The 21,145-nt window shown below is 43.1% G+C and overlaps 1 long non-coding RNA gene across 1 annotated transcript in view; it reads right to left on the bottom strand.

Annotated features, from left to right (window-relative positions):
* The window catches only part of LOC137158554 (uncharacterized), a 41,631-nt gene extending 29,531 nt beyond the window's left edge, over positions 1 to 12,100 (bottom strand). The window contains exons 1-2 of the long non-coding RNA XR_010921446.1: positions 12,049 to 12,100; positions 11,478 to 11,566 (exon numbers count right to left, since the gene is read on the bottom strand). This is a non-coding gene — a long non-coding RNA (uncharacterized lncRNA). The remainder of the gene's footprint in view (positions 1 to 11,477; positions 11,567 to 12,048) is intronic.
* Positions 12,101 to 21,145: the final 9,045 nt, after the last annotated feature.

The following is a 21,145-nucleotide window of genomic DNA, read 5'->3' as shown; positions in this document are numbered from 1 at the left end:
TGAATGCCATAGAGAAGTCCACAAGGAAATTCATAATTCTGTCTTCAGAGAAGAATTTGAATGGTGTGAGGTAAATAAGGCTTGGGACCACATGTTGAATGATACAAATAAAAATAAATATCAAATGGCTGCACATTCAGTGAACATCATCCAGCCTGTGCACTGAATGAGGCAGGGTCCTTTGGAAAAAATAGCATGTGATCATATAATTAAAGACCGTCTCATAATGCATACACCTCACAGGACCTAATTAAAGTTGCACAAGCTACCTTGGTTCTGGCATTTGCTAACTTTTGAGTGCTTAACTTTGCAACCTTAATGTTCTTTTAATGTGGAGGGGTTTTTGTTTTGATTTGGATTTTTTGTTGGCATGTTTCATATTCGGGGTGGGGAGGGGGAATGTGAGTGTGGAGGGGGGGGGGGGGAAAGACACCAAAATAAAACAGCTGCAGACCCAGGGTTGGTATCAGAAAACCTCCCATCTCCAGCATTAAGGGTCTTTCAAGCTCCAGGACCTCAACTTGGGTTTATTTCTATGTAAAATAAAAACATCAGCAAAAAGTACTGACTAACCAGTATCTCTTTATAGAATACAGACTTAGTGGAAACTAAATATCTACCTACAGTAAAAAGGAGAGGGATAAGCAGGAGTTCAGGCAGGAGTGAATGTCCTAAGGAAGAGTGAGCAGCTTATTTCTTTTTGTCCAATATGTACACGTCCGGGAACAAACATGTGGCTAGTGATTGCTGACAGAAAGGAAGCCGAGAAGTAAAAAGAAGAAAAGTAAACTTGGAGGCTGAAGCCTACACATCCTGCAGCTGGCACTGGACCAGTCTAGGAAGATTTTGAGCATTATCGAAAGGACAGTACAACAAACAGCAAGAGAGGATTCTTAAGCCACCCACTTTACAAAGAAATAATAATACTGCCTGTGAATCAGTGTAGGGACAGGGAATAACAGCAACAGAATGAATGCCGAGCTACGCAAAACGGGCCACATCACATAACCCAACCACTCTAGCACAATGCTGCAGCAACAAGTCAGTCAGTCTGCTGACTTAGAGGGAACTCTCCACCAACCGAATAACCCATCTCTTCCAGCACCACAGCTCCTTCTTGCACCCTGTTGGGGCAGTAGAAAGTCATATGGAAGAGCATGACCGACAATCTCCAACCACTTCCTGCAGCTTCTAAGCCTACAGATACCCCACAAACTAAGGGTCCGATTCACAGCTTGCCTAGATATATTTGTGCTCACTCTTATTGAGCTAGCATGCTAAAAATGGTTGCCATAGCTACAGTAGCATGGGCAATGGTGAGCGGCAGCATAGGCTAGCCATACTGAGTACAAACTCACCTCAACTCTACGGGTACGTAAACAGTGCTGCCAGCGCTTGCTGCTGCCCATGTTACCATGGCTACACTACTATTTCAGTGTGCTAGCCCCTAGCTCATGGGGTAGACACCCTCAGCTTCACTGCCCCCAACTCTGTGCTGCCAAGGACTTTCACCCTGATTGCATCACTTTTTCATGGTGTTTGCAAAAACTTATCAAACACCGTATTACGTAACAGAACAAATGATCGTACTTGGCAACAATATTTTTTCTCTCTGTTGAGAGGAGGCTGAGAACTTCTGTTAGAGGCTCATATTTCAAGAGCTCCTCTGCTAGCTACTCAGCTACCTTCTCAGTTACTCCGTCTATTGTGCTGGCTCTTGTTAGACACAAAGGGACACTCGCTAAGAACTTAAAAGTCAATGGAGCCCCTGGAGCAGAAGAAAAGTGTAAGCAGTTGGCAGATTTTTACTGGGCAATTATTCCACCCAGAAAAGTGGAGTTCAACTGGCACTTCAAAAATAAAGTCAGATTTTTTCACAGGTGTTCAATGAGTAATGTAAAATCCTCACTAGGCTGCTGATAGCTTGTGGAAAACTTTGAAAAATAATTCTGCCCTGCCCCATGCTCAGATTCCAGGACCCATGAGAAAGCAATCTCGAAAGAGGAGGGAATAGTGTTGCTGAGGGAGTTAATCCACCCCTCCAACATGGCTGGATGGTGATCCATGTACAAAATGTCCTCTTAGGGCCTGATCCCAAGACCACTTGTCCAGGGCCAGGTTTAGGGGACAGGTGATTCATGCTCCCACCTGGGGAGCTCGGCTTGTGGAGCACTGGGCATGTGGGGCACCAGGTTTGGGGTACTATTTTTGTTAATGACAAAAGGGAAAATAGAACGTTTGAAGGAAAATGTTTCAGGCATTCCGTATGTGGATTCTTTTTTCACTAACCTCCTAGAATGTTCTGGACTTTTGTAGAATCTTGTGGAACCTTCCAGACTTTCCAAGAACTACATTTTCCTCAAACCTCTTAGAATGTTGTCAACCAGGCCCTCGTGGGGATATAAGGAGCAGGCCGTCACCCATCAGTCAGTGAGAAATAAGAACAAAGTGAAGTGAAGTGAGAGCCCAGCTGCAATACTGCAGACCTCATTTTATTTTGTAATTGTGAAAGTGTACTTGTGTTTTAAGACTTGAAGAGTGTAAGTCACTCATTGACACTGCTCGAGTGTCCATAAGAGACAGGTTTGGACAAATGCAGCACCATGAAGAGACATGGAGGTTTTTGGAGGACCTTAGCAAGCTACCAGGGGACAGGTAAACAATCTTGAACAATTGTCCAGACCTTCACCGGACGTCAATGATAAAGATCTCTATGTTGAATTGAACATCATCTGTCACATTTTGCCACACAGGAAGCACTCTCCACTCCAAGTTTTCCGATTCATTCATGATGCAGCGCTGAAGGACACTTTTTCTAATGCATGGATAGCTTTGAGGATTTGCTCATGCTGCCAGTCAGTCACGAGTGGTGAGTGCAGCTTTTCAAAGCTCAGGCTCATTAAAACATATCTTCGATCAGCGATGGCTGATGAGAGACTGACATTGCTTGCTATTTTATCACTTGAAAATGCCATTGTCCAGCCTTTGGAGATCTCTGATGCTGTGCTTCAGTTCGCAAGGACAAAAGTGGGAAAAGTGACCTTTTGAACTAGAGCACTAGGGTTCACATTCTAAGGCTGTCACCCACTGTAACACTATCTAATACTGGTTCACTCAATGTTGACGCACAGTTCAATTTCTTGGTGTTAGCACATTTCAGTTATTCTTAAAATTAAAAAGTTTCTATAAGCTTAGAAGAAACTAATTTTTTTTTATTTGCTTACATTTGGCATGAATAAATACAGATTTACAGATCCTAGCATGCAAATTTATCATCAAGCATGCAAACCGTGCATCAAAGTTTTGAACGGGACTACAAATGCAATAAAAAATAAGGTATTCAAAAGTTTAACAAATGGATGCGGGGGGAGGGGGGATAGCACCAAAGACACTACTTGTCTGGGGTGCCATTTGGTCTAGGGCCAGCCCTGCAATCGTCAATGGAAAGTCTACCACTGGCTCCATTGAGTTTTGGCTTAGATCCTAAATGTGGATCTATGGGGCTTTGGCCTTGCATGCATAAAGGTGAAAGTAGTGCACGTGTAATGTAAAATACAGTATAATTAAAATAATCATAAATTACATGGATAACTTTTTGTTAAATAGAACAGTATTTCATTCAGGTTTCCATGAGGTGTCAATGGTCTTTAATATGAATATGCTTCACTTTTACCTCAACCTGCCAATGATAGAGAAGTCTAGTCAGGCCCTAACAGACTGCACATTCACAGCCTGTCACTGAAAGCTCAATTTCCTGAGGGGACTCATTTTCACTATACTACAGCTTTTCAAGCAGTAGAGCATGGTAGTTCTCTTGAGCTGAGTTTGCCATATTTAGCCCTTACAGACGGATTGGTGACTCAGTGCACTAATACCCCTTGCTTTCCAGGTGTTTTCTGCCTGATATCCCTAGTCGGAGTAAGAACATAGTGAATTACTAGCACAAAAGACTGATCTTTTCAGTTCTTGCAGCAAAAGACTGCTGAATGCAGGCAACAGAAAGCTGGACCTATATCTCAGTTCTCTGTCTGTAAATAAATTATGGTAATACAGGAATGTTATAGATTTCCTTCCTCTGCAACAACAAGTCAAAAATCATTTGAAGTCCCCCATTAGAAAACCAGAATTCACACAAACCATTGTGCAGTCTATGGTCTGCTGCCTGGTTTTTAATTAGCTTTCCATATACTTGTCACTTGAAGCTAGTCAAATTGGACTTTGGTGCTAATTACAGTTGCAACAATTGAAATCTGTTTAGATACCTGGAGAATAAGAATTCACCAATCACAAGTGTGTGTATATATGTGAGCAAAGTGATCTGATGTGACTGACTAAGTGTCATGCCAAAGAAAAGCTGATGCATCTCATCCTCATCTCTCAACAGCTCATAAGCGCCAAGTGTTTGTGGTGATCACTTTGCATATTACAGTAAGATAAAAGACATAATATGTCCCTGAATTTAATTTTAAGGGCAAAAGCCAGGTGAACAATGTTCTGGAACATCTGTTCCTGGGGAACTCGCAGAACACATCACACACCTGCTGACAATGTTTAGAAGAACGCACGTCTCTGTTGTGGTAGGAAACCTGGTTAACAATGAGGGGCACACACCCATTTCCTTTACAAATGGTACTGGTGCCTTTAATGACCATAAATGGTTAGGACATGTCATCTGACATGTGGCACCTCCAGAAACACAGTTCCCCACCTAACACAATGCTGGAGTGACTTGGAGGAAAGAATCAACTTAATGAGATGTTAACACAATTCCATGCAGCACTCTGGGTTTTCCAGAGAAATGCCACGTCCAAGTACTAAGCCTGACCCTACTTAGTTAGAGAGGCCTTATGCCCTCATAGCTCATGACAGACAGCTACACATTAAGAGCTAGGGAACTGCCAAAAATTGGGAGCTCTTTATTGGCTCCGCCTGTTATCTTGGCAACAGATTAAGAGTCATAGCTGGTCTTGTTCTGTGGTGCTCTCACTTTACCCTGCTGACTAGGGAATCCAGAGACTGCAACAGCACCTATCTTACAATGCTCATTGAGGTGCTACACCATGCAATGTAGTTAGGAAGGCTGGCTGAAGCACTGCAGCTGCAACCTGCCAGTGGGTAGGCTGTAGCAGTTCAATGAGCCTGAGCTAAGACACTTGCTCCTACTATTGCAGTCAACCACTTAAGACATGCTCAGAGTCTGTCTGATTGCCGTATGTGGGGTCAGGAAAGAATTTTCCCCCAAGTCAGATTGGCTGTGACCTTGTTTTTTGTTTGTTTTTTTTGGCCTTCCTCTGCAGCATGTGGGTGTCTCTTACTTAATCATTTCCCTGCCATTGCGGAGGCCTCGGGCATTGGTGCGCCTCCTATTCTCTGCCTGTGGCCATAATAGTCTCGTCTCCTGTGGGCTGTAATAGTTTGGTCTAAGTTTGGTTGTTTGGTTTAGTGTGCAGGTGCTGAGTGCTGTTGGTGGCCTATGATACTCAGGAAGTCAGACTAGATAATCTGGTGGTCCCTTCTGGCCTTAAACTCTATGACTCTAATACCTGTAAAATCCTGGGATGGCTGTTGCACATAGATGCAAGGTTCTGGACAGGTGTTACAAACTGTGGTTTCTTGCAATATTTGTTCAAGTAGCATACACAGGCGCACTGGAACCCACTGATAGCCTACTTCCTGAATACAGTCTCAGCTGAGTAGATCTGGGATGATCCAATGTACATAATTCTTACATTGCGAGGTTTATGTAGGGAAGAAGGAGAAAAGCTGTGCTTATAGTGCTTATGTATATAGTGCTTATGTTTTTAAATTAAGTTTCTTTAGGAGATTGGAAAGAGACAGAGAAACACAAGATGCAAGGATGCCTGTAGGCATAAACTGCAAAGACAGTTGCCTATGGGTTGGGGATGGAAAATGTGGTGATATGACTGGGGCCAGTTCCATTGCAGGGAAGAACTCGACAGACCCCTAGCATCCCATCCCTGGAGCCTGGACAGAGGAGAAGGGCTAGCAAAACCCAGAAGAGAACCATGCTTCAGGGACTCATATCCAAAGCTTCTAAAAACTGGTCTCCAGGTTCCTGGAGGGGGGAAGTAGGATGCTGGCTAGAGAGAAGTTCCTAAGCCTAGCATGATGAGAAGGAAAGAGATGGGAAATCCATTAATATAGGGATGGGCTGGGACACAATAATTCTTTACCTACAGTCCAGTACTCCTGTTTTTTAGCAACACAACTAGACCCAGTCTAGACAGAAAGAAAAAAAATCATGTTCTGAATGGTAACTACAGCTTGACAATAACAATGCTATCCAGGTAGCTTCAAAAAGGCTATTTTAAGTAGGGCTATGTGAAGGGTTCCTCTCCTTCCTCTAGGTCAGTGTTTCTCAATTGGAGTTCCGCAGAACCCTGGGGTTCCGCGGGAACACTGTTAGGGTTCCATGAGAAAGTGACATTGCGCCGCCGAGAGCAGCTGTTCTCCGCGCCGCCGAAAAAGGGAAGATGTCCTTGATTTTTCGGTGGAAGTTATCGAGTACGAGTGTAATTTCCCCGTGGAGCCTAAAGGGTTCTGCGGGGAAATTTAATTGAGAAACGCTGCTCTAGGTCTACACTGCACACTCCTTCCAGCAGAGTGTTGAGTACAGACACTGCACACCCCCAGCACGGGTATAAACAGCAGTGTAAATGGTGAGGCACTGCTTCAGTGAGTAGAATACGGACAAGCCTGAACCCTTGCCTTACACAGGGTATCATACAAAGCTCTCTACATGCCAGCGCTGTGCCTCCCACATCTACACTGCTATTTTTAGCAGTGTAGTGTCCTGCTGCCTCCCTGCTGCCAGAGCCTTTCCCCGCCTCAGGGAAAGGCTCTGCCACAGGAGCTGCTAAAGCATTTCCCCACCACAGTGTAAGGCTCCGGCAGCAGGGACAGGCTCTTGCAGTGGGGAAGCAGCAAGGAAAGCCTCTGACAGCTGCCCACTGCTGGAGCTGTTCCTAGCTGTCCATCCCTCCCCTGCCCGGCCAGAGCCTTTCACTGTAGGTACACATTGCAGTGTAGACACAGCTTGATTTTCACTGCAGCATGTAGCTACACAGACCATACATGCCACCCACCAGCAGCGGGCAATGTAGATGGTACCCTGTATGTATGCTTTACATTTCCAGTCTTCATGGGGAGGTCAGGCCGTGGGTTACTTTGCGTGTGATCTCCAGGGAGCAGCGATCCTTTCTGAGGGTCAGCAGTTGCACTATCTTGCCTGGATCCAAATGCAAACGAAAGAGACACGCAGGGAATTTATCGTTCGCAGCAGAAATGGTTTGCAGCATCCATCATGATCAGTATTTGTTTAAAGAATTATTGTCAAGCCTAAACAGCAGCAAGAGCCAGCTGAAGACACAATCACCAGGGAAAGGCCCTTTCAGTGCCTTGCAAAGAAAGCTAGAGTTCATAATTAGAGTTAACACTTGCATAACACTTTTCACCACAGTTCTCAAAGTGTTTCACAAAGGGGGGTAAGTATCATTATCCCTGCCACGGTTACAGGGCAAACTGTGCTTTGGATCCCAGCAGTCCCCTTGCAGTGCACCCATTAAGTGGCAGGCCTGGCATCCTGCACCTTGCTCAGGGCAGAACCACGTGATTCAACAACTGGGTCTCTGGACATCAGCCCCCATTTCCAATTGTGTGAATGCAACAGGCCCAACTTCCACTCCAGGGACCTGTGACCAGAAAGCTGATTAAAGCCACTCAAAAAGAGCCTCTTCAAAACGAGGCATTGTTTATCCATTCCCCCACAGGTACAAAGCACACAGAACAAAAGGTGAAAGTGAAAAAAAGGCCTGTGGGCCTGGGTCTTACTTACAAAAGCTGGCAAGGAAATACTAAGGTGTAAGTTCCCCTCAGCCCAGCTAACCCCCATCTCTGGCTGGGAAAAACAAACAGTGTCCTGCTTGCACCCAGCTCTCTCTGTCCCTGCGTGACCCCTTACCAGTCTGTCAGCTCTGGATGACATTCCTTGGCAGCTTCGGCTCCTCCATCCTTTGCTAGGGCTGGGTCCCCTAATGGCTTGGTGTTCCCTTTGCTCTCTCTCTTCTAAGCCTTGGCAAGACAGCTATGGCACCAGGGAGGAGTCGCCTCTTCACGGCTATAAACCGGGCTGCTGTGTTTGATGGAATGCTCCTTACCTAAGCCATTGTGTTGCTTTTCCTGTTTAGTTCCCCTTTTGATCTAACTCCGTAGCAAGTAACCCAAAGGCACAAACCATATTAATAAAAAATAATAGATATTTCCCCGTTCGTCATACTCCCCATTGAACATTTTTTAACAATGAAGCTCAGGGTATATCTACGGCAAGAGAGAGGTGTGACTGCAGAACATATAGGCATATCTGCGCTAGCTCTGATGGAGCTAACTCCCTAAAAATAGCAGCGAACCAGCACAGGCAGTGGCACAGGTTAGCTGCCTGAGTACATACCCAGTGTCCCTGGCAGACTTGTATTTGGCACAGCAGCAGGGGCTAGCTGCTCTTCCTTGCTATTTTTAGTGAGCTAGCTTGATCAAAACTAGCCTGGTATGTCTAGCTGCCAAAAAGCACACCAGGGGTGAGTGCCCGCTATTATAGCCCACTACAGCATACGCCACTCCACAGCATGGAGTTGTATCTAAGGTTTCTGAGTCTTACCATTCCTCTGCTGGCAGCAAATATCTATGAAACCGTCTGGCACAATCTCTCATCCATCTCTAGTGCTGGTCTAAATAGGGGACGACACTCTATTATCATCATTTACTTCTCTAGCTCAACTGGCAGAGTTCTGTGTGGTGGGTCTAAAAGTTCCCACCCTTGCTGACCACCCATGTGGGTGTCAATACGACGCCACATGATAACATTTATTTTTTCAGGTTCCTTTTTTTAAAATGCTAGGAAGTTACACACAAGAAAACTAGATTTAAAGAGCATTATTTAGGTAGCAAAGTTGGCATTTTCTAACTTTTGAGCTATTATTAAGGCTGCCTGTGTGACCTTTCCTCAGCCCCCTCGTGCATGTGCATCATGATACGGCCTTTAAATTACAAGATCACATACTGTTTCTTCCTCAGAACACCTGCCTCTTTCAGCCCATCAGGTGGAGACTGCTCCCTTAATGAGCAGCAATTCAATATTTTGTTTTATCCTCATTGTTCAATGAGTTGCCCCAGGCCTTATTTACTGCACTATTTTGTATCCCTGTTCTGAAAGACAGAATTATTAATTTCCTCCTGGACTTTTCTACGGTGCTCAGCAAGACTAAGTGTTTCACAGACATTAATTAACGTATCTTCTTAACACTCCTATGAGATGAGGGGGTGGTATTATCCCTATTTGTAAGATAGAGAACTGAGGCATGGAGAAATTAAGGTCAAAAGTTTTGGACAATTTTGGGTACCCAACGTGAGATGCCCGGGTCCTGATTTTTCAGAGTATGTGCCATTATATAGCACTGTATATGTTCAAAACACAGCTCCAATTGACTTCAGCTACAATTGTGTTTGCTCAGCACTTCTGCAAATCAGATCCCCTAGGGACTCAGTTAAACATCCAGGAAATGACTATCACACAGCTATAGAAACTGAACTGTACTACCAAAAATTCCATTACAGAAATGTATGTATTAGCTGCGGCAACTTGCTAATCTCTTCCAACTACTAAACCAGAACCACACTATAAAAGACAACCATTGACAATTGAGCAGTTAAATTGTTTTGCCGTTTGCCTGTATTTTCCACACAATTTTCTTTGAAAATGAATTTATGAAAGCATGTTTCACAATTGCCCTATGACCTTGATGTATAATATGAAAAAGATCACAAACTTTTCCCATATCTGTCACCACCGAACTCTCTCAGCCTCCTGATGCCTACGTGATACATGTTAGTCTTCTGCAAAAGCACTCCAGCCTCTTACTCAGTCCTCTGTTTACCCAGCCAATAAGTATTTTCTCACTCATAGTGTCTTGCTGACCTTACACAGTTTTGTACCAAAAGGAAGTCCTTAAAGTCCCAGCCAATTATATCTATTCCTTACCCCAATCCGCTTTCATTTTTACTTCCTTGAAAGAAGAAATTGAGTTGTTTTTAAGCATTGTTCTCTGCTAAATTGATCTCCGTACCTCTCGAGGCTTAACGGAACTACCACCTTCATTTAAATGACCTGGTGAGATTTTGGTCATTGGAATTCTCCCTACCAGAGCACTTTTATTCCTTCTAAATGGACTAGAGGTGTCCAGAAATTAGCTCTGCCAAATTGTGATAGAAACACAGCTATGGGCTTGTCTACACTTACCTCGGAGATTTGGCGGCAGTCGACTGGAGTTACGCAAACTACGCAAAAAACTTGCGTAACTCCTGTCGACTTCTCTGCTTCTGTTCTGCACGCTGACTTCACTGCACTGCACCGACGGGAACCATGTTCCCATCGACACAGCGCTGCAGCACTTGAGAAGGTGGTCTTAATACGTCAATTTCTGGATCGACTGAGCGGGTCTTCACTGACCGCTCAGTCGATCCAGAGAGGTCAATCTGACAGCGGCGACTTTGCCGCCATCAGTGTAGACATAGCCTATCTTGGCCATATAGGCTTTGTCTACACTTACCTCAGAGATTCGGCGGCAGTCAACGGGAGTTACGCAAAGAACTTGTGTAACTCCCGTTGACTACTGTGCTTCTCTTCTGCGTGCCGTCTTCACTGCACTGCACCGACGGGAACCGCGTTTCCGTTGATGCAGCGCTACGCCACTTGCAGGGGTGGATTAATAACGTCGACTTCTGGATCAACTGAGCGGGTCTTCACAGACCACTCAGTCGATCCAGATAAGTCAATCTGATGGCGACAACTTTGTTGCCATCAGTGTAGACATAGCCATAGTTTCATGTATGATCCTCGCCACTTTGGTCTCTGAACAACCAAGTATTTCATATTTTGCTTCTTCCTAGCAACACATTCAAATCTCTACCTGGTCTAGAGACACTGAGGTATCTTAGTACTACACACAAAAGGGAAGCTTCTACATTCAGGATACATTTTATTTGCGGTGTAAATGGAGCCAGGGTGTAAATGCTGTTGCTTGGAATAGATCAAATGGTTCAGACCAAATAAGATTCCACTCTTTTCATTGCCTCAAACTGGAACTGAGCTCAAATTGAATCTATCATTAAATCGGGCGGGGGAGGGGGAGGAGAATTCTCCAGTTATCTTTCATTTTTGCTGCTTGTGCATTTTCAAGTTCCTGCAGGATCAATACTGGAAATGCTGAAATAATGAGAGAAAGATTGATTCTGTGATAGTGCCTGGGCTAAAGCAGGAAAGGCCAGAAATTCAAAGAGATAGATTATACATGCCAGGTTTTCAGCTCACTTTTGTAGTTCCAAGAATCTGATAGTTTGACTATGCAATTTCCAATGCTTTTTGAAAGGGAACCTGAACTCCAAGTCTTCTGAGTTTCACCTACCTCTAATTAGCACACTTAGGTCCAAAATCTCTTTAAGAATCCATGCAGGATTAGTCTAGCTGCCCATTTAATTTCAGAATCCAGTATATCTGTGAAAACAATAAAGGTCTCACTCTTCTAGACACCACACAATACTAGGCATATTAGTTCAACTCCTTAGATTCACTGCTATGAACAGTAGGGATCTTTGGCAGGCCTGATTAGAAAATAAAAGATTCAGTTACCAATTCTCACTACCCAAAATCTCTTCACGCACAACACCAAGTTTCTTCAGAAACTATTAAGGACCAGCGGGCATACCCCTGACCTTATTTTTCCAGCTCTATGGTTGTCAGTGTAAGTGTCTCATAACAACACATGGACTGTGTACAGTCTTTTAGGAGTGCTTTTTAAGCCACAACTAAAGCAAGTATTGTTTCTATTTCAAAATACAGGGCAGTACTTGGATACTATGGAGTACAAAGACAGATAGCTCTGGGGAAAGAGCTATCAAGCTTTTGAGTTGCGCATTTCTTAAAAAGAGGACTCAACAACCAAACAAATTTGACCAGCATCTATTTACATACAGCACCTTGTTTTTCTTTGCCTTTACTGCTCTCCTCATCCAAACAAGCCAGTGTCCTGTGGGCTGAAAGTTACAGCACAGAGAACTTAGACTAAAACTACTGCAGGTGTGCAGTTTGCCAGGGGTGTTAATTGGAAGCAGGTGAACATAAATAGGAAGCACAGTGGGGTTGTATTGATGATGCAAAAGAGAAAATGCCAAGCACAGCCTGAATTTATTTCTCTGTTTCCAAGGGAGCTCATTGTTTGAAAACTGACAATGCCAGTTTCCCTAAATAAGAGATAAGCAGAGTAAGGTCAGAGTATTTCATTTAGCATTTGAAGGCTGGTGTGGACAACTTTTAGAGATTGGTTTGCAGAAAAGGAGTTATATTTAGAGAGAGAAATAAACCACTTTTAGTAAATCAAAACAGACCCATTAAATCAGAAAACATAAGCTCTGATATTCAGAAACAAATAGATGCCTTCTTTAAACCTCCTGCTAAGCAGTGAAAAGTTAAATTGCACCATGTTAAAAAGAATCCATGCTGAGAAGGGTCAGTCAGTGGTGACTAAAACCCTCCTAAAGCCAGCTGATTGCCAAGACAAACCTAGATTTCAGGGAGCCAATCACTTTTTCCTTTCCTTTGCTCAGTGCTTTCCATCAAGCAGTGAATGAACACTGTATTTCATAAATCATTAACCAAAGGCCGCTTTACAGCTGTGCAGCAGGGATTTGGGGGGAAGGGCTTTGATGAGAGCAGCCTACAGTATTTTCCTCAGTTTGACAAGACACATTTAGTTTATCAAATTTAGCTTCACGCATACACAAAAAACGGGGGGGGTGGGAAGTAAAACAATGTAATTGACTCTAAGTCAGCGTCCATCTCCCCTAATGATACCATGTCAACGTGAAGAGTAAATGACAGCACTTCCCTTTTGATTTGGTAACACTACTTGTTTCTGCAGACTTTGCTCATTGTAAATGTCGTGTCTAAGAAAATGCTTTAAGTCACATTTAATGAAATGCACACGCTGCTGAATGAGTCGGTGGCACATGTGCTGAATTCCTTGAAAGTGTGCTGCTGCATTCATACCAGAGGGTAGGGGTAGTTCATGTGGATAGTTTCAGATCTCTGCCTGCATTTCAGCAGGGTCATCATGATTTTAGGAATTCTCTCCTTGCCCACGATAATATCTCAGAGCCCACCTCCATGCTGAAACATGACAGTATAAAAATGGCATGGCGGGGCTCCTCCCTATTTTATGGTCTCTCATTTGCATTTGAAGTGTGCTCAGTTTACAAGTTGTTGTTTTTTTTAACTGCCAGCACTTGCAAGATCAGGTTGGGCTCTGAGTCAAGCTAGGTACTTTCTTCCTCATACATCATCACTAGAATAAAAGTTTGGCAAGCCAAATTCTGCCCTCCATGAAACCAGTGGATTTGCACAGGTGGAACTGATTGAAATTTAGTAATCCAATCTTTTGATGTTGCACAAGAAAGAATGGAATCTGACTCACTTCCTCCTACCTTTGTTGTCTCTGCAGGGATAACGGGAGTAAAAAGTAGTTAAAACTTATTTTTGTGACTCAAATGAGCAGATAGAACTGTACTTGGAGGTGGGGTGTGCAGATGAATTCAGTACCATAGTGATATGACAATTTATGAACAGACTCAATATTTTTGAGACTATTGTAGCAGCTTTATAAATGTTATCTGTATCTCTGAGAGCCAGGCATTGTATGCTGGCTCCATGGGGGCGTGGTACTGAGCTCCATCCAGGAACTAAAATCAATGGGGGTAATTAGTGAGGACTCTGGGACAGGTAAACAACTCCAGAGAAGTGCCATCCCATGGGGGTGTGAATTGCATATACTGACTCAGACCATGTTCAAGAGGCTCAGGAGACAAAGAAAGAATGTGTTGTAGAATGGGCCAACCTGAAATGGTGGAGAATCCTTCATTTTGACCCAACAGATGACATGGGGTTGTAACCAAACAACCAAACAAAACCTGCTGGAAGGTTTTGAAGGACTTTGAAACTAACCAGATTCCCCATGTAGAAGATGTGTGACTTTTCATAAGCCTTAGCATGTGTGTTGATTTCTCTGCTGCTGTTCCTATAACGTATTTTGTTTTTTACATGACAGGATTGTTAGCCCTGTGCCTAACCCCCACCCTGGAGGACCAGGGTGTCTGTTTTTGTCTGGCCTCTCCCCTGCAGACCAATCTGGCATGATTGAACCTACCAGGAACGAAAAAGCCCCCGCTGACACAGACTCTGGGAATCATTAGGGCATCCAAGCTGTCACGCCATGACAAGGCACAGACACCAAGAGACAGGAACAAGGAACCATCTACAAAATTATGCGGCTTATTAGTGGTAAATGGCAGACACCAACAAACGCTTTCATCAGGGACAAACAAGGCCACTTATTGTTAACAGAAAAAGAACAAGAAATGTGTTGGATAGAGCTTTTCAAAGAATTACTGAACAGGAAGCCACCTAAAGAGGAAGCAAATATTTGGCGGCAGAAGAAGATCTGGATATCAACACAGATACCCCAACAAATGAAGAGATCATTCATTTAAAGATCAAATCTTTAAAAAATGGGAAAGCTCCTGGTGGGAATAATTTGAATGCAGAATTGTTCAAGGTTAATCCTGAGTTAGCAGCATCTATTCTGGCCTATTTATGTCTATTACATCTATTTACATCTATCCTGGCCTCTATTTACATCAGTTTGGGGAAAGAAAAAAATGCCAGGTGAGTGGACCAAAGAGATTATAGTGAAGATACTAAATAAAAGCGTTCTCAGTGATTGTAATAACTAGTGTGGTATTACACTTTTATCTGTGTTATGTGAGGTATTGTGTAAGATCATAGTCAAGCATATGTCAGAGGCAGTTGATGGTGTTCTTAGAAAAGAGCAAGCCGGTTTTCAGAAAGGGCATGGATGCACAGATCAGATCTTTACTCTACGAAATATAATCAAACAATGCTTAAAATGGCAACAACTTTATATAAATTTCATAGACTTTGAGGAGGCTTTTGACAGCATCCACAGGATCACCCTATGTTGTATTCTGCAGGCTTATGGAATCCCTCTTCATATAATTAACATTATCAAAAGTTTCTATTTCAACTTTACATGTAGTGTTGGTCACAGTGAGCTCTGTTTTGAAGTCAAAACAGGAATATGGGCAGGGCTGTGTTATGTCTGCAATCCTCTTTAACGTTGCAATTGATTGGGTAATGCTGCATACAATAGAAGACATGTCAAGAGGTAATAGATGGATACTACCTTTCTCATCCCTTGAAGACCTGGACTTCACAGATGATTTTGCTCTTTTATCACATACCCATCACCAGATACAAAAGAAAACCACCTGACTCAACATATTCAGCCAGCAAATTGGACTGAAAATCAACCGCAATAAGAGAGATATCATGACTTTAATATTGCCTCACCATCACCAGTACGGATAGAGGATTATGTTCTCACTAATATAGAAATGTTCACATACCTGGGCAGTACCATCATCCAGGATGGTGGAACAAGTCAGGACATTTGGAATCAATGAAGTGAGAAACACCTTTAGGAGCTTAAATACAGCCTGGAAATAATTAAAATATAACATCAAAACTAAAGTTAAGATTTATCAGAGTTGTGTACTTTCAACAGTACTTTATGGTGCAGAATGCTGGGGAATGGCAAAGTATGACAGGTCCAAGCTCTCTTCATTTCATACAACCTGTCTCAGAAAAATCCTTTGTATATTTTAGCCCAGAACTATCTCAAATCAAGATCTATTCATCCAGTGTAGCCAAGAAGATATGAGCACCATCATTACCAGAAGGCGCTGGAAATGGATTGGCCATGTGTTTCAGGTGGAAGTCAATTCCATCAGCAGAATAGCAATAAGATGGATATCTGAAGGCAAGTGAAAACGAGGTTGCCCAAAAACAATATGGCAAAGAGCTGGGGCACAGGTGGGGAACCATTGAAAGACTTGCCAGAAAGAGACAGAAGTGGAGGAGCTTCGTCAATGCCCTAAACACCATGTTGTCTCTGTAATGCTTTTGTCCTAAAAATAAAAGCACTATGCTGTGTAAAGGCTGGCTGGTCACTGGTAAACCTTGTCATAGTCCTTGTGTGAGAGAGCGCCACCCTTAAGGCACTGAACTAAATGAAGAGCAATGAAAGGCAGGAGAAACTGCAGCCTAAATCCCCATTCTGGAGGGAGATACCTCAGGGCAGAGTTCCATGACTGATAGGTAGAGGCCTGAGTCCTAAAGGGCATTCCTTGAGCAAATTGCAGAGGATTTGGAGGCGCAGTTTTTTGTGGCAGATGGTCTGGGTTTGTGTGGGGGAGGTGTTGTTAATTGTTTTTTAAAGTCACTTTTCAGTGGGCTTTAAAAATTCACATGTAGATGCAACAACCCTAGGAGTCTCATCTTTTCATGTTGTAGTCAGACAGCTGGAACTGAACAACTCCAAGTCCCACCACAAGTTATACAGAAATGTTCTAATTCATAGTTAAAGGCCCATTTGACACTGTTCTTTTTCTGGGGAAATTCTGTAGTTCTGATTCTTGTGAAACTCCCATGGGAAAAATGGCTGCAGGATTTAGATCCCTATCAATTAAAATGTTTTGCACACTGCCACCCAGTTCATAGAATCATAGACAATTAGGGTTGGAAGGGACCTCAAGAGGTCATCTAGTCCAGCCCCCAGTTAATAGCATAGATATGACAGATCAGATCCTCAGCTGGTATAATGCCAGTGAAGTAAATGGAGCTACAGAGATTTACACCAGACAAGGATTTGGTCTCCAGGTATCCTGGAACTCAACAAAACCCCAGTGTCCTTTATTCATTCTTCCTTGAGGCCACCCAGCAGCCAATGGGGATATCACCAAAGGAAAGGACAACACCGAGGAAGCAAGAGAATATCAGGACTCTCTAGGGTACCAACAGGACAGGGAAGTAAGACTCGCAGGGTACAGGGACCCATATGGTAGGGGGGAAAGCTACAGAATTCTCTGTGGAAACTAAGTGAAATCTGAGGAAATATTTGTTCTTTTTTTGCACCTACCTGACCAGGCAATGTGCTGTGAAGTCTGGGTGGGCTCCTCCTTCATGCTGTGCTCCATTTTAATATCCCGGTTCTATTATTCATTTTTTTTAAATGGAACTTTCATATGTTTGCCAGATTGTAATGATTTGCTTCAGCGACAGCAGACATTATGAAAAGCATCAAACATGCTGAGCCAATCCTGCTTTAGAGAGCATTGCTTTGTGAGCACCCTGCACTGAGGTCCTGAAGGGGGATAGAGGTGCCTCAGTGTTCTTGGTTTCTCCATTTTCCAGGAAAAATTACTCCACCCCCTCTTCCCAGATCCCCATCCCCTGTGAATGCCAGGAAATGCCTCACACATCTTGCCTGCATAAAAGGGGCATAACCACATGCCAAGAACTATTGGCCTCTGCTACTGCTTCCTAGCATAAAGGAGGCTGAATACAGCAGCAGGGGAAAACAGGTCACAGCTAGAAGGCAGACTGCAGAAAATGAGGGAACACCCAGCAGGAGGCAAAGAAGCAAATCAGGATTCACTGCAAGTGCTGACCTTCACTCTGCCTGCCAGGGGCGAGCAACTTTACCTCCTGTCAGCCGGAGTGACCTGTTGTGATAATTGAGCCTACAAATTCACCTTAATTGTAAGCTCAGCTGGGGAAAAGAGGGTAAAGATTAATGAATAATCACACTGGTCTGTTTTATAAAACTGGTTAAGAAAAGATGTGAGAAGGAGACAGAAAGACTGAACTAATTTAAACAAAAAGGGCCTACTACTCAAGGACTCTCTTAAGATTATGACTGGTAAACAAGAGAAGCAGAAGATCAGAAATCAAAGAACCAAAAATTGGTGTGCCAGAAATTGGGCCTATTTGGTGAACAAAATAATGAGAGGACGGACTACTCCACTCATCGCCTGTTTGTGGTCCTTAAAAAGAGATTTTGCAGGAGAACACAAGAAGTTTTACCATCACCGCAGCTGGGGCGCAACAATAGTTGCCATGATATCAGGCTTTGAATGGAGACGCTTGACCATCTTCACTGCATCAGCAAGGATTCCATCCTGACATGTGAGATCCTGCTCTGCCTTTCCTCTCCCTTGTCTGTGCCTTTCTTCCCCCTATCTTCCTCCTATCCTGTCTCTCTCTTTTCTCTAAGTTTTTTACCTGATCCTGAAATCAGCCATACTGCATGGCACCAGCATGGTGAGTTGAGACAGCCCATCCAGCTCTGCTCAGCTGAGAAGGATCAGAGAAGGAGAGGGACCTGACCAGATGATATCCCTGACCAGGGAAGTGAGCAGGGTCCAAAGCAACAGCTATTGTGGCCAATCTGCCAGCCCAAAGCATCCATCCCTGACTGACCAGCCACCCTGTATCCCCGAAACATCAACAAAAGCAGTATTTACCCCACATTTACTAACCTCTCTTTTCTCTTCTTTTAGCATCTGTCTGTTTTGTTTAAGGCAGGAAAGTGACTGTCACTTTCAATTCAGAATTGAACAATGGAACTAACCCTTTCTCCCATGCCAAGTAGGACTGCTCAACTGAATAAGAGACTTTACCCCTTATTCACTGTCTCCAAAAAGGACTTCGATAGGGTTTGACTTTGTTCTTCACAAACAATTGATTTCACTTTCAATGTTCTTTATCTTGTTTTGATTCTTTTCCTTTTTTGTGCATTTCAATTAATAAAATTCTAACCTTTGGTCTGAATTTTGTAGTGTATTTGCCCTGATATTAAGCAAGCGGAGATCTCTGCATATCAAATCCCAGACCTCATTTAACACTGTTTAATGTTGGATAGTGACTGGGTTATGTTAACACCTTTGGCCCATTTAATTAATCTAAACTAATACAACAGACCTCTAGTGACTCTCCCAAAATTCTGGGAATTAGCCAGTCCCGGAGTGATATCCTGGATGCACTTTCCTGGAAAGCACATCACTGAGTCCCTTAGAATTTATGACCTTTGGGTCAGTGCTTAATTTGTAATGAAAAAGGTGCCAGGGCTCAAGCAATTTTTTACTTTCATAACTGATGTGGCAAGCCCAGAAGTGCCATGGCTATGAACTGCCAAGCCTACCAGTGCTGGAGCTTAGCCCTGGGAAACTCTGGCACAAATCAAGCACTGCTTTAGCACCTTTGCCCGTTGATTGCTCCTGTCCATGTCACATGTAGAACCATCCATAATCTTGTTATGTTAGGGGTTCCCCTACAAAGCACTGACCTATGTGTTTCCATGATGAGAGGAGGTTTGTGCCATCCCTCCCATCACCTCTGCTACCTGCATTAGAGACGCAGAAGAGAGAACAGTATACTCTGCTAAACAAAGAGGAAATGTGACTGGGGTAAACATGAAATTACAAAGCAGGTGATGCTGATAATTTCAGTTACACATTGTTTTCCAAAGCTGTATGCAAATGGAAGACTAGTGCCCTAATCTCAGTGCTTCTGCCTTTGCTGGGAGTTAGAACAAGTGAGAAAGAAAGAACAACAGAAAAAGTCTTTGTATCCTCCAGAAGGTCTTTGTTGCAATTTTTTCCCCATCATTGAAAAACATTACATCATAAAATGAAAACAATAGCAGCAAAACTCATTGAGAGGTACAAGCACATTCCGCTTGGTACACCAGCTAATGACATTTATGAACTCCTCCCTTTTCTGAAAATGCCTTTCTAAGCACCATGAAATCTTACAGAAAGAGAAAGAAAAAGAAAACAGGTAGAACATCTCTGCGAGTGTATTTAATTATTAATTATTAACTATAATTTGAAATTGACCAGAAACAGACATGTTGGATCCAAATCCCACATGCAGCTACCCCTGCAAATCTAAGGAAGTCCCTATCAAATCCAGATCTCAGAACTCCAGATCAGATCTTTTCAGTTCAGTGCACCGATCCAGAACATCAGACTGACATTCCTTTAGAATGTTGGCAAAGCTCAGTCCAAACCAACATCTGAATCTTAACTTTGCGATTTGAGCCCATGTCTATCACATGGGTACACACTGGGACACTGGAGCTGAACTCACCCAAACTGGGAGGCTGTTCCACTCCAGAAGCAAATCCTGCCCATTTGTAAATACATCTGATAATCTCCTTCATCACTGTGGGATCTGTGCAATAGCTAAGGGATAGACTAAAGGCTGGTATGTTTGGTTTGCATATCATGTGAGGCACCATTAAGCTTTTCTCTTCAAGCACACAGTTCTTATGAGGAGAGAATATGTGTGGGCAGAATAGAGAGATACAAAAATAAATTCTCTCTCACACACCCAATAATGGATAGACACCTGTTAGTGATTTACCCTTCAGGACATCCAAGTGGAAAGCCAAATCCCAGTTGTCTAGATAGGCATCTGCTAGAATGATGTCCCTTTCCTGCTAAATAAAAAGCATCTATATTTCATACTGGGAACACTAGGCCGTTATGTGACCTGCATGCTGACGTGATAGTACAGAGATTTAAACTGAAACTACATAGGGTGAGGGACATCACTATTCAATTTTTATGCAATGACTGCATGGATGTTCCAGTACGAAGTTTGTGAGCACAGTGTTGTATTTATAACCATTAAAAATGCATGTTGTTCCCGAGCGCTCATAAGCAGTGTGAATGGGATCTGTGATTAATGTGACTTATTCAATAGAGCATAATCCAGCTCAGTCATAGCATGTCTCTACTCCTTTAAGCATTTACACTTGCACCTTGATAGTACCTGATTTCAATATAACATTTGCCAGCATGATTATGCAGTTGCATCACATCAGTGAAAAAGAAAGAGATGGCAATGAGAAAAACAGAGTGGAAAGACACTAAGGCCCAGAAGGTGCCTAATTCCAATCAAAATCAATGGGAGTTAGGTGCCTAAATACCTTTGAGGATCTGAGTCTAAGTTCTTTTCCCTGCTTATTCCAGTCAAGTATTTGCATGCTCTGGACTAGGGGAATATATTTGAGTTGCAGGTAGTTGTGTTGATTTGTGTTTGTGTTTCCTTTTTGCTCTGGGTGTTTTATTGCCTCAGGACCCATTTACAGAGCTG

Source organism: Emydura macquarii, unplaced genomic scaffold, assembly GCF_026122565.2.
Source record: "Emydura macquarii macquarii isolate MOO-44397 ecotype Brisbane River unplaced genomic scaffold, CSIRO-AGI_Emac_v2 contig_1713, whole genome shotgun sequence".
Classification (NCBI taxonomy): Eukaryota; Metazoa; Chordata; order Testudines; family Chelidae; genus Emydura; species Emydura macquarii.
Note: the sequence above shows the minus strand (reverse complement) of the source record. Positions and strands in the feature narration are given on the sequence as shown.